Here is a 13420-nt window from a genome sequence, read left to right as displayed (position 1 = left end):
CTGATATAGAGCAAATGGGATGTCAAGATGGTAAGATGACATACTCTAACCATCAAGAATCATTTTGAGGCCCAGCTATTTCTGCTAGAATAATATTGCTGGGGGAACTAAACAAGACAGAGATGGCGAATTCAAAGATCTGAGCCCTAATCAGAAACATGGACACAGAGGGGCGCCTGGGTAGCTCAGTCGGTTGAGCGTCCTACTTCAGCTCAGGTCATGATCTCCCGGTTCGTGAGTTCGAGCCCCGCATCAGGCTCTGTGCTGACAGCTCGGAGCCTGCACCCTGCTTCATATTCTGTGTCTCCCTCTCTCTCTGTCCCTCTCCCCTTCACACTCTGTCTCTTTCTCTCAAAAATAAATAAACGTTAAAAAAAAAAAAAAGAAACATGGACACAGAACATCAAAGCTAGGAAGGATACTCGTTGAGGTTGCCAAGAACAAGTCCTGTATCTTACAAGTGAAGACACTAGAAAGGTCAACTGACAAATGAAAGGTCCCACAGAAGTCAGGAAAATGCCATGATGAGGGCACAGATCTTCATCATGTCATTAATTTGAACAACAGGTAAAGAAGCAAGGGGGCTTCCATAGTGCCACGTCACATGGAAAAAAGGCTTCTATTTTAAGAACCCACCTCTGCACCTGCTCTATCCAGATGGGCCTTTGCAAAAGAAGAAATGAAAAACAGGGTTTTCTCACTATGGGGCTGGCATGAGGGTCCAGGTCAGGTGGCTTCAGCCACAGTGGAGGAACCAAATGTTGCTGATGTGCACCCCACAGAAGTGGGGGCCTCTCCTCCTAAGATTCCCAGTTCAGTTACTACAGAGCTTGTCCCCTACCACCAAGGGGAAAAGTAAGGCAAAGTCAGAGAAAGGGAATGTTTAAGACTCTGGCTCCTGTGAAGTTCCCCTGCCATGTGCTGATCAAGCAGGAGGAATGCGAAGAAGAGAAAGGTCCAGCCCAGCCACAGATTACAGACAGAGGAGCTAAAGGCCCACACTCCCTATTCAGCATGTCCAGAAAAAGGAAATCATTGGCTCTTGGAATCAACTGACAAGAAAAACAGGAAAAAAAAATAATCATAGCTTCTTGAGTATAATAAAAGTGCAAAGGAAAGATCAGGGACTTCAGAGCTAGGTAGACTGGACTTCGAATCTAGCTGTGCCACTAACTTGGTTGATTGGCCTTGAGACTAACACTATCAAAACCTCAGTCTCTGCATCTGTAATTTTCAGATAATAACAAAGCACCTCTTTGCAGGTTATTGTAAGGACCGTGACAACATGAAAGCACCAGTGAGGGCCTGAGTAAAGGTAACTACTCGTTACTTTTATGAACCCACATGCGAGCGTTGCTTTAACCTTTTAAAACCCTTCACTGCTGTTTCTTCGCTTCGGAACGTGAGCGATCAATCCTGTCCTCAGGGACCCACGATGATACAGAGGCCACTCTCTAGTACCCTCCCCCTCCCAAGAAACTTCCATCCAAGTTCAAAGGATTCTGTGAGTTTTAGTTTTAATCATGTCATCAGACCTCCTTGTTCTATCACAGCCTGATGATTTAAAATCTATTATGTGCAGGGGCGCCTAGGTGGCTCAGTCCGTTAAGCGTCTGACTTCAGCTCAGGTCATGATCTCATGGTTTGTGAGTTCGAGCCCCGCATCGGGCTCTGCTGACAGCTTGGTGCCTGCTGTCTGCTTCAGGGTCTGTGTCTCCCTCTCTCTCTCCCCCTCCCCTGCTCATGCCCTGTCTCTCCCTGTCTCCCCCCACCCCCACCCCCACCATCTCAAAAATGAATAAACATTAAAAAAAATTTTTTAATCTATTATGTGCAGTTATGAAAATCCACAAACCCCATTTCTTTAGCAAAAAATGAAATAAAAAATACCCAACGCAGGGCTAAGGAAATTGCCAAAATCTGTTAAGCAACCTCAAAAAATTCCCTGTTAACTGCTTTACTTAAGAAATGGGTTATTCTAATTAAAATAAACTGAATAGATTTTAAAAGATTATGGCTAGAGTGAAATAAGACCAGTAGAGCAGACTTCCTTTCTTTAGTAATTTTCTTTCTTTAATAAATCAGAAGTCACTTCAACACCTAAAGCCAAGTTACTTTAGTAAGGGGCGCCTGGGTGGCCCAGTTGACCAAGCACCTGACTCTTGGCTTTGGCTCACGGTCCTGAGATCGAGCCCCACACGGGGTTCTGTGCTGACCATGTAGAGCCTGCTTGGGATTCTCTCTCTCCCTCTCTCTCTGCCCTTCCACCGCTCAAGCCCTCTCCCTCTCTCTCTCAAAATAAATAAACTTAAAAAAAAAAAAGAATCCATTTCATAAAATATCAACTAAATTTCATTTTATGTATTCACACTTCTGCATCTGCAAGAGCTTCATAAGCTACAAAGGACTTTACAACTCTGTGGAGGCTCTGTAGTTATTATTTCTCTCTGATTTCTGACCTGGGACCTTTTTCCTCTTGTCTGCTTCCCTTTTGTAGAATAGCAGGCATCTCACACTTGCTCCACCGTCTTTAAAAGCAGTAGACTGGAGTCCCCCCTAGCCCATCACCTTGCTAACAATCTTGAGCACATCACCAGGCCTCAGCCTCCCAGTCTGTAAGATGAGGGGGCTGCACTGAGCGATTAAGAAGGCCCCTTCCAGATCTACAACGCTATGATTTTTCACACAGAAATAGGAAAAAATTTTAAGGTCCTTTCTTTGAACCTGATTTTCTGTCTACAACGTAAAAATAACCACTTTAATATGAAAAGAGGCCGGGCAAGATTCACTGGAGAACATCGGTAAAGTTTCCCCAAATGAAGCGGCATCTGAAGAAGTGAATGGCCAAAGAGAAACAAAGAGAACACTCTGCCAGAGACTGGGCCCATGGTGCAGATTAAACTAGGACTCCCCTGACATGCACACCTTGTGGCAGACCTCCACAGACCCGTAGGAGCTTACCACCTACAACATGTGCTCACCCAGTGGGTGCTGGGACTACACCAACAGAGTCTGACAGCAAGATCAGGAGGTTACCCAGGTTATACAGACAATACAGTCCGAAGAAAGCATAAGTGAAATCCAGAAATCCCTAAGTATCCTGTTTGAGTGTCAACACTGGACAAAATCGCCAAGGCAACTGATCTAGTATTCCCTTTATCAGGGCAGTGGATGCTAACTGAGAAATTTCTACCCTTTAATGGCATGTTTTGAAATAGACAAGCGGCTTAAAATGGAGATAAAACCCAGTAAAATGACACTGGACCTGAAGGCAGGCTTATACTTGGTTTTGGTTCGGCTCCTATGTGATGCTGACAGAGTCACTTCTCCCATCTAAAATAAAACTGAGGATAGAAAAAGCTTGCTTCGGCGCTATAGTATGTTGAGAAATGGCCAAAGTTCAAGGAAACTCTTGGGAAGCTTATTGTATACAACCTTCTAAACAACAGCTCCCAGGGCTACACGCAGAATTCACTTCATGAAAAGCAACACCGTGTGCCTTTTTGCCCTCATCAGCATTGAGATGAAACTGTTTTCTCTACGTGTGGCGGGCGCACAGACCCTCTCTCCTTACTGACCCCATGCTGAGTATTTACTTAGTCCTCTGTAACTAGAACGGTGGGGAACGAGTTCCCTCAGCTCCCTCCTTCTGGAGAGACGCCTGCAATCACAGTCAGAAACAGAAAGTCAAAGTTTCCACTTTACTATGCAGGCTTTGTGACAAAAACTTAACAGAATCGGGCTATCATACAGGAACTAATGCCAGAATGAGGCCAGGAGCTAAGTGGGTTGTCTGTATTTCTCAGTGAGATGATAATGTAGAATTTAGTAGATGAAGTTTAGTCATTCACAGTAAACATACATGTATGTATGTATGTCCTGCCTCGCCTTGAACCACATTTTTCTGCTGAGTGGAGGGGAGAGATATAAAGGTGTGGAAATAGCCTGTAAAACAATCCTCATATGGTTGAAAAAAGAACACTTGTGAGACACTCAGCACTGTGAGTAGGTATAGCCTTTTGAAAAGGAATTTAGTAACACGTATCAAAAGCCACAGAAATTCCACTCCCTTGCACTCAATAATTTTAAGTCTAAAAATCAAACATTAGAAAAATCCCACCCACCCACCAATCAGAGAAATGGCCAAGGAAATAAAGGAAAGCCAACTCAATGACTTACACTCATTTGAGAGGAAGGTTCTAAAGTCTACGAGGCAACGTGGAAAACTCAATGGGGCATTTGTAAAGTGAGGTGTGCAATTCTACACACTTAAAATTAGCTCTATGCAAAAAAAATATGTGGGGCGCCTGGGTTGCTCAGTCGGTTAAGTGTCCGACTTCGGCTCAGGTCATGATTTCGCGGTTCATGGGTTCGAGCCCCACATCGGGCTCTGGGCTGACAGCTTAGAGCCTGGAGCCTGCTTCGAATTCTGTGCCTCCCTCTCTCTCTGTTCTCCGCCTGCTCATGCTCTGTCTCTCTCTCTCCTTCAAAAATAAATAAAAACATTAAAAAAAAATTTTTTTAATGTGCTTATGAACAAAGACTGGGGAGAAAAACACCAACAAAAATGCTAAGACTACTGTGTTAAAGTGCAAGATTGTGAATTTTCTTCCTTTGAGATGTTTGTTAGAATATAATTTTTCCAGAAAGTAGTATTCAGGAACAGGAGAAGGTGGGGAACAACTTTCCAACACTGCACGGTGCAAGTCAGAAAGAAACCACTGTCTTATTTGCAGATTCAGATAATACCAATCCTTCCTGAGTACCAGCTCTGTGGCAGCCCCTGGTCAGATCATTCCACAGCCGAGGAGACCCTTCCCCAGCACCCAAGGTAAAAGGCTTTACTTAGCCAGATGAACATAAGAGCTAATGGCCTCCCAACAGTGTGAACTGATCTCAAAGGTAAAATTGCATGAGTTACAGCAAATACTTCTCAGAATCTTAAGTTGTCTTCTATTGACAAGTGACATGTGAACCATCAAAATATGTTTCACCATTCTGGATTGAGGACCAACTGTCTAAATTAAAGTCACAAGGGCACGTTTGGGGACAGATGCAAGATTCAGTTAATCAAGTCACTTCTCTCGAATTGCTCACATCCATTTGTCCGGTTCCATTCTTGAAAGTACTTAAAAGGGCAAGAATACATTAATGAAAACACTAAAGTGGACCAAAATATTTTACCCACTTGATTGCTGCAAATGTTTCCATTTTATTTTTGGAACAGTAATACATGCCCTTGGTAAAACCTTCAAACCTCTCTCCTGCTCCATTATCCTCCAGATTAAGAAATTCTTAATAAAGCATTTTAGCTCTAAAGTAGATTTTTTTAATAAAAGTGGATTGAAACCAAAAGCTGGTATGTTAGAAGAGACATAACAAGGTAGACCTGGAGGTACAAGCTGTATAAACTCTCCTTGTAGAGCAAAAGAATTTTTGAACTAAATCTAGAACCAAAATTTGGGGGATTCATTTAAAATTATCCTTACTATAGGGGCACCTGGGTTGCTCCATCGGTTAAGCATCTGACTTCGCCTCAGGTCATGATCTCACGGTTAGGTTCATGAGTTTGAGCCCCACGTCGGGCTCTGTGGTGACAGCTCAGAGCCTGTAGCCTGCTTCGGATTCTGTGTCCCCCTCTCTCTGCCCCTCCCCCACTCGTGCTCTGTCTCTCTGTGTCTCTCAAAAATAAATAAATAAATGTAAAAAAATTTTTAAAAATAAAATAAAATTATCCTTACTATAAAATTCAGATTATAAAAGTGTTGATTAATTTAATTACAGAAAGTGATTCAGAAAAGTAAGTTCTAGAATCCAGTCTTTTATTTGGATGTTTTGGATCATTTACTCTCTGTCATTATTTATACTCTGATATACACTGAGACATGATCTAATAGAGTTCCTACAGAAAACACAAAAAAATACATTTTGCCCCTTGAAACAAATTTATAATTCCTCAGTACTTACCACACGTGTACAATTAAAATCTATAAGGTTACTTAGAAAAAGGATTCCTCTTTTCTCCCCAAAACTTTTAAACGTAAGTATAAAACTCCCTATGCCCACAATCTGATAAAATAGTGATGTTTTAGAAATAAGGATGCATTGTGGTGATTTGTATTGCATGTGAATTATATCTCAATAAAAAATAAGAAGGGGGGAGCCTGGGTGGCTCAGTCGGTTGAGTATCCGACTTTGGCTCAGGTCATGATCTCACAGTTTGGGAGTTTGAGCCCAGCATCAGGCACTGTGCTGACAGCTCAGAGCCTGGAGCCTGCTTCGGATTCTGTGTCTCCCTCTTTCTCTGCCCCTTCCCCACTCATGCTCTATCTCTCTTTGTCTCTCAAAAACGAATCAACGTTAAAAAATTTTTTTTTATTTAAAAAAAAATAAGAAGGCATTAAATAAAACCCAAGACAACTATACTTAAAAGAAAGGAGCTGATCTGAGGCATTAACCCAGAGAACACAATTCTCAGCTCTGCAAAGTACCTCGAGAACTTCCAAGATCAACACTTGCAAACATTATCAGCCTGAGTTATTGGTTATTCAGAGACTCAACTTTTCATGCCTGATATACTTTACTTTGATGAAAACGTGCTTATTTTTCACAAATTTCTGAAATGGCATCCATCACCCTCTTTACCCTTAGTAACTGTATTTTTCTTAACACACTCTATTGACATTTCACCCAAAGCAATCTTTTCCTTTAAGAGGCTTTATCTCATTTCCCAAAACAGAAAAGCATAAAGCTGTAAAGCATCCTGTACTTCCTTAGGGGGAAAAGCTACATAAATAAAAACATATGTTCACAGAGAGTAAGGGAAGGAAAGGACAAACTCTCCAGAATTACAGGAAATTATTATCCCACCTCACCGGAACTCTCTTGGATTTTTCAATACACCATATGTGCGTGCACGTGCGCACACACACGCACACACACACACACACACAAACACACACACAGAGCAAACTGTGATGGGTACACAGCCTGGGGGGAGGGGGGGCACTCCAGCACCCAGCTCTTACCCGTTTCTGTACGAGCTGCAGGTTGAAAGCACTCACTGTGGGGGCCCTAGTGGCAGCCCAGGGCGGCTCCTCATGAGGCTACAGGTGCCTTCAGTATCAGAGCCCCATTACATTTTTTGCAATGTCCGCTACTCAAAGTCTGACTCATTCTCCCCCGGGAAGGCTTCCCCATTCTCTTGAATTATCTCCTGTGACCCTTGAGGACCTGTATGTAGATGTCCAGGAAAAATGATCCGCCTGAAAACATCCTGGAGGAACTTCAGGCAGGCAGGAACTCTGGCCCAGCTCAGCCTGCACCTTCAACGGTGGGAGAGCTTTGTGGACCCAGGAGATCAGAGAGAGATTAAGAGAGCAAAAGTACCAAACGGTGATGATACACACCTTAATGCAAAGAGATGTCCTGAATAATGCAGCTCTCACTGCTCCTGACTTTGTTGGTTAAGTGGCCCAAACTGATCTCTCAGAGTCAGTCACTTTAAGTGACATGCCTTGCAGAAACTGTAAGATGTGGAGCCTTGCACCCATCAATTTGAGGTACTTGTTTAGGAAAAAGCCAAGATGGTTTTATAGAGCGTTTATTCATATATGACACTTAGGGCCGAGAGCTCTCCCCAGTGACCGCTGGTACCTCTGTGTAAGCATAACCAGTACCAGTAAGGCCTAAGGTCCAACGGGCATCATGCCAAACACTCCAAAGGGCCAAGGAAGGACCCACGAGTTCCGATGGTGGCTGGTTTTCCCACAAGTCCTCCCAGTAGCCTATAATGAGAAGAAGGGGCAGCTCTGAGAGAGACTGGCAGAGGCAAACCGCTGGGGGCCCTGGCCAGCCAACAGGGCAATGTCTCCCTTAGGGTTCTGCTCTGCAATGGCTGGGCAAATTCCAGTGTATCAGGCTCAGCCCAGGGAGGCTTTGGTGTGCGGGGCTGGAGCGCCCCCTGCTGGCACCCACCACGGAAGAACACCCAGCCCTTGGAAGGCCCCTGACAAAAGTCTGCAGCTTAATGAGACTGTTTGTGCCACATCCATACTAACATACTTATTATCTTCGTAAAAATTTGGCATCTCCCCCACACACACTTGCCATATTTTATCTTAATAACATTGTCTGCGTTCTTTAGAATATACAGAACATATGAAAATAAATCGTACCTAATCCCATCAGCAAAAATAACTACTTTCAACATCATGTAATATGCACAATTTGAATCTAGCTGAGATCACGCTGTGGGGCAGTCATTGCCCATCTACTCTCTCATCCATTTCCTGCCCTTGGCTCGAATGCCAACTGGCTTCTGGCTAGATTGGCTAATGGGAGACCACTGGTAAAAGCTTGGAAAGTGAAAAGAAGGGATAAGGTATTTGTCCCTTCCTCCGCTTTGAGGAGGAATTTTCCACCGGTGGCGGCATCTCCTCTATGGTTCTAGATTCCACCAACTGCCCAACTTCTGGCACCTTCTCCAGTCCTGGGATTAAAGTGGCTTATTTCTGGGTTGCTTCTACATAATGATTGGCTTCTCTGCCTTTCCATCACCTGTGAAGCATTTTCTACAATAAATTCCCTTTGTTTGAAATACCTAGAGTGGCTTACTTTTCTGATTCGATCCTAGCTGAGATATGTCACATCAATAATTTTTACTTTATCACTCAATATTATTCTATAAAAGTTTTCCTGCATCTTTAGTTCTTGACAAGTCTTTCTCAATGGCTGCGTAATATCACACCACATCACACCCTCGTTGACGTGCATCATTCGGGTTTCCAATGTCTGCTAAAGTGTAACATTGGTATGAAAATCTTCATGCATACGTTTATAGCTACATTTCTAAATGTTTGCTTCAACTGGATTCTTGGAAAGGATTATAAAGGAATGATCCATTTAAAGATTCTTGGTAAACATTGCCCCAAAAATCCCCAGGAAGAAGGTTACACCAGTTTACAATCCAGCCAGAGGTCTAAGAGAGTTTATTTCACTACGCTCTCTGCAACTCTAATCGCAACATTAATTTATTTACTAATTTGGTAGAAAAAAAAAAGACACGTTGTTGTTATTGCTTTAACTTAGATGTGCTGTGTTTTCATTGTTAGTGAGGTAGAACATTTTCCAGGTGTTTATTAGTCGTGTGCGTTTCCTGTTTTGTAAATTATCTATTTTACTATATACAGTTCTTAGTCATTCTCTTATCGACTGGGGCATCAGTCAATGTTCTAAGATGCAAACAACAGGAGTTAGCTCTGACTAAATTAAGCAGAAATGGGGTTTATTCAAAGCACATTATGCAGCTCCAAAATGGATAGGAAGGCTAGAAAATTAGTTCAAAAATAGAACCAAGGGAACCTGGTAAGCTGGAAATATGACCAAGAACTTATCCCTGAAAAGGTCTGAATAAATGCCACTATTGATGCTGCTGTCCTGAGTGTTGTTCTTGGCATTGCTGCTGCCCGCCACCAAATTCTAGATGCCATCAGCAGAATGAACACTAAACTCTTCTTGTATCTTTGTCATTCCCTGTGACAACTTGCAAACTCTGCATCAATTCCTTCTCTCTTCAAGAAGTGGAGTCTATTTCTCCACCTCTTTGAATCCGGGCTGGCATTCTGACTTGCTTTAAGTAATAAAAGCGAGAGTGACGTTGTACAATTTCTGAGGAAGCCTTGCAGCTTCCACAAGAATGCCCCTTCCAAGACTCCAGCCGCCATGCTGGGAGGAAGCCCAAGATGGCACGTACAGAGTGAGAGAACCAGGCACTCCCAAGACGTTTCAGTCTCAGCCAGCTTGCCCCAGCTGAAGCCACATGCAATGGAGGTGAGTTATCCCACCAACGTCTGAGCAACTTATAGGACTGTGTGCAAATGAAGAGTGGTGGTTGTTTTAAGCCGCTATGTTTTGAGTGATTTGTTATGCAGCAATAGATAACTGAGACACCGTCTTTACATTCAAATCCTGGGCAGGAACAGCCAATTGGCAAAGCCTAGCTCTGTGCCTTGGTTGCCAGAGAGCAGGGAGAATGGACATTTCCACTTCAGTAGAGAGCAGGGGAACTATGTCCACAGCAAGTTCCTACAGTGAAGAATTCCCCAAATAGAAAGAGGGGGTTCAGAGGGTACGGGAAAAGAAACAAACCAAAAATAATCTGTCAAACTCAGTACCTGCCTTTTGTATCTGTATTTATATACTGATTTCTCTCTACAGATATTGATAATTGTGGCTCCTTCCCAAGAATTACATTCATTACTTCCATTTTATATCTTATTGTATTTGTAGGACTCTTATATAATGGGTCGCTTTAATGGAAACACTTTCAAGTTAACTGGATTTAGGAAGTTTCAGAGTCCCTGCCCTTGGGGTAACTAGTGACACTGCACAATGCCTCAGACAAAATACCCACATGAGAGGGGTGCCTGGGTGGCTCAGTCCCTTAAGCACCAACTCTTGATTTCAGCTCAGGTCATGATCTCATCGTTCGTGAGATCAAGCTCCACATCGGGCTCTGCACTGGTAGCATGGAGCCTGCTTGGGATTCCCCTTCTCTCTCCTTCTCTCTCTCAAAATAAATAGATAAATAAATAAACACTTAAAAAACTACCCACATGAAAGAATGGTTCCTGGCAGTGGCAGTGGAAGCTTCTCTCCCAGCCCAGACTTGCTGTGCCCTGACATGGGAAAGAAAACATTCCGTCATCCTTAAAGAAAGTCTTCAAGTAAAGTAGGAGGCTCCTTAGAACTGCTTCAATAGACTCTTACCTGATATCCCTGGCCCAGGGTCTTCCTCATCCATCCCACCCTCCTCCCTGCAGCCAGCAAGAACGCTGATCATGCCACTCCGCTGCCAATTACCCCCACTGTGAGAATAAAGGCCGAAGTCCTTAGCTTGGGTGAACAAGGCCCTTCAGTATGTGTCCCCTGCCTTCCATCTCTTCTCCCTCTGGAGGCATTACTGGTCAGCCACACATAGTTCCTCCAAGTCATCTGTACCCACCAGGTCCTCACTAACCCTTGTCTTTGCACATTCTGTTCCCACTTCGTGGAACGCTTCTTTCCATCTCTTTCACTCTTCTCTCAGCCACTGCTTCCTGCCTGGTGGGCTTCTGCTCTTCCTTTAAGATTCAGCAACTAGAGCAACCACTGAGAAAGTCACTAAAATATATACAGTAAAAAGAAAAAAAATGAAAAAAAAAAGCCAGAGGAATTAAAAAGGTTTGCTAAAAAATATTTATTTAAATCAAGATAGCAAAGAGGACCAAAACAACAACGAAAAGGAGACAATGCAAACATACACCCATACAGAAACTTGTACATGATGGTTCACAGCAGCATTAGCCATAGAAAATGGAAACGACCCAAATGTCCATCAATTGACAAATGGATAAATAAAATGTGGTCCAGCCATACAACGGAATACCATTCAGCAATACAAAAGAAAAAAGGACCGATCTATGCTACAACATGGACAAACCCTGAAAACCTTATGCTAAATAAAAGCAACAAGATACAAGACCATATATTATAAGATTCCATTTATATGAAATGTCCATAAGAGTGGGAATCTATCGAGACAGGAGTGAATTCACGGTTGCCTAGGGCTGGGGCGGGAGGTACTGGGGGGACACAGGGAATGCCTGTTAACGGACACAGGGTACCTCTTTGAGTTGATGAAAATGTTGTAGAATTGACTGGGGGTTGCACAGCTCGGTGAATATACTAAAACCCACTTATTTGTACACTTTAAATGGGTGCTTATAAACAGGACTTCTATCTCATGAAAGCTGGAAAAATTTTTAAACATTTTTTTATTTTAAGATTCAGCTAAATGACCACCTCCTGTACCAGTCTTTCCCTGACTTCCCCAAGCAGAACACACACATACACTTATCTCAAGTAAACCTATATGGCATTTCACTGGGGCATGTCAAATTATCCTAACAATTTTTTCTTTCTGCAAATTCCAGGACAGAAATTGACAAGCCATTTTAAGAAAAATGTTATGGAAAATAGCATACATATAAAAGTAGAGACCAGTGAACCTCCATGTTATCTATGACTTAGCTCATGGTTTCTGCATCCACTGTGCACCCCCACCAAATTATTTTCAGCAAGAAACCTGGAAACTGAGAGTCCAAAGCAGCCTAATAGCAATGTGACATTTATTAAGTGCTTTATGTGCCTCTAACTGGTCTAAACACTTGGCATGAATTAGCACTCTTAATCCTCGAAACAATCCTAAAAGGTAACATTATTATACTGTGAAGAAATCAAGGCTTAGAGGTGAAACAACCTCTCCAAAAGCTACTATGTGGAAGATTGATATTCCAAACCAGGTGACTATCTTAATCACACATACCTCTCTCAGAAAAAGCACTATAACGCAACTAATCACTTAATTCAGAAGCTGAAAGAATGGTATTCTGTTCCCTGGAGTTAAGGCTACTTACAAGGTCAAGAAGCACAGATGAAGTACAGATGGTCTCAGTCTAAACTGGGGCTACTGAGTGGACCCCCTGGGGAGCCCTCCATTTGTCTCAACTCTGTGGGCTCTAAGAAATGTTCAAGGCCCCAGGAGATCCTCAGGCTTGCTCTAAGATATCAAAGGAGCCTTTACAAAGACAGAACAGGGGTGCCTGTGTGGCTCAGTCACTTAAGTGTCCGACTCTTGATTTCAGCTCAGGTCATGATCTCATGGTTTGTGGGATCGAGCCCCACATCAGGCTCTGGGCTGACAGCATGGAGCCTGCTTGGAATTCTCTCTCTCCCTCTCTGCCCCTCCCCTGCTTTCTAGCACACACTTGGTTTGTCTCCCCCTAAACAAACCAACAAACAACAAAATAAAAAGCCAGAGCAACACCACCACCAACAACAACAAAATAAAAAGCCGGAACAAGGACAACACTGGAGTTGTCTTAAATTCTAAAACTGTGCTTACCAATACTTTAGCCATTCACCAGTGTGGCTACTGAACACTTGAAAAGTGACGAGTCCAAACTGAGATATGAAGTAAAATACATACTATATTTTGAAGACTGAGCACAAAATGTCAAATATTGATTACATGTCAAAATAGTAATTTCTTTTTAAGTTTATTATTTATTTTGAGAGACAGAGAAAGAGCTCGCACAAGAGGGCAGAGGGAGGGAGGGAGGGAGACAGAATCTTAAGCAGGCCCCACACTCAGCGCAGAGCCCAACACAGAATTCGAACTCACGAATCGTGAGATCACGACCGGAGTCAAAATCAAAAGTCAGACGCTCAACCGACTGTGCCACCCAGGTGCCCCTGAAATGGTAGTATTTTAGATATGTTGGATTAAATAAAAGATGTTATCAAAGTGCATCTCGCCTGTTTCTTTGCACCTTTTTAGCGTGGCTAAAATCAGATCAGAGCTCTGGAACCTTCCGAA

The sequence above is a fragment of the Panthera leo genome, chromosome A3, assembly GCF_018350215.1.
Source record: "Panthera leo isolate Ple1 chromosome A3, P.leo_Ple1_pat1.1, whole genome shotgun sequence".
In the NCBI taxonomy this organism is placed as follows: Eukaryota; Metazoa; Chordata; class Mammalia; order Carnivora; family Felidae; genus Panthera; species Panthera leo.
Note: the sequence above shows the minus strand (reverse complement) of the source record.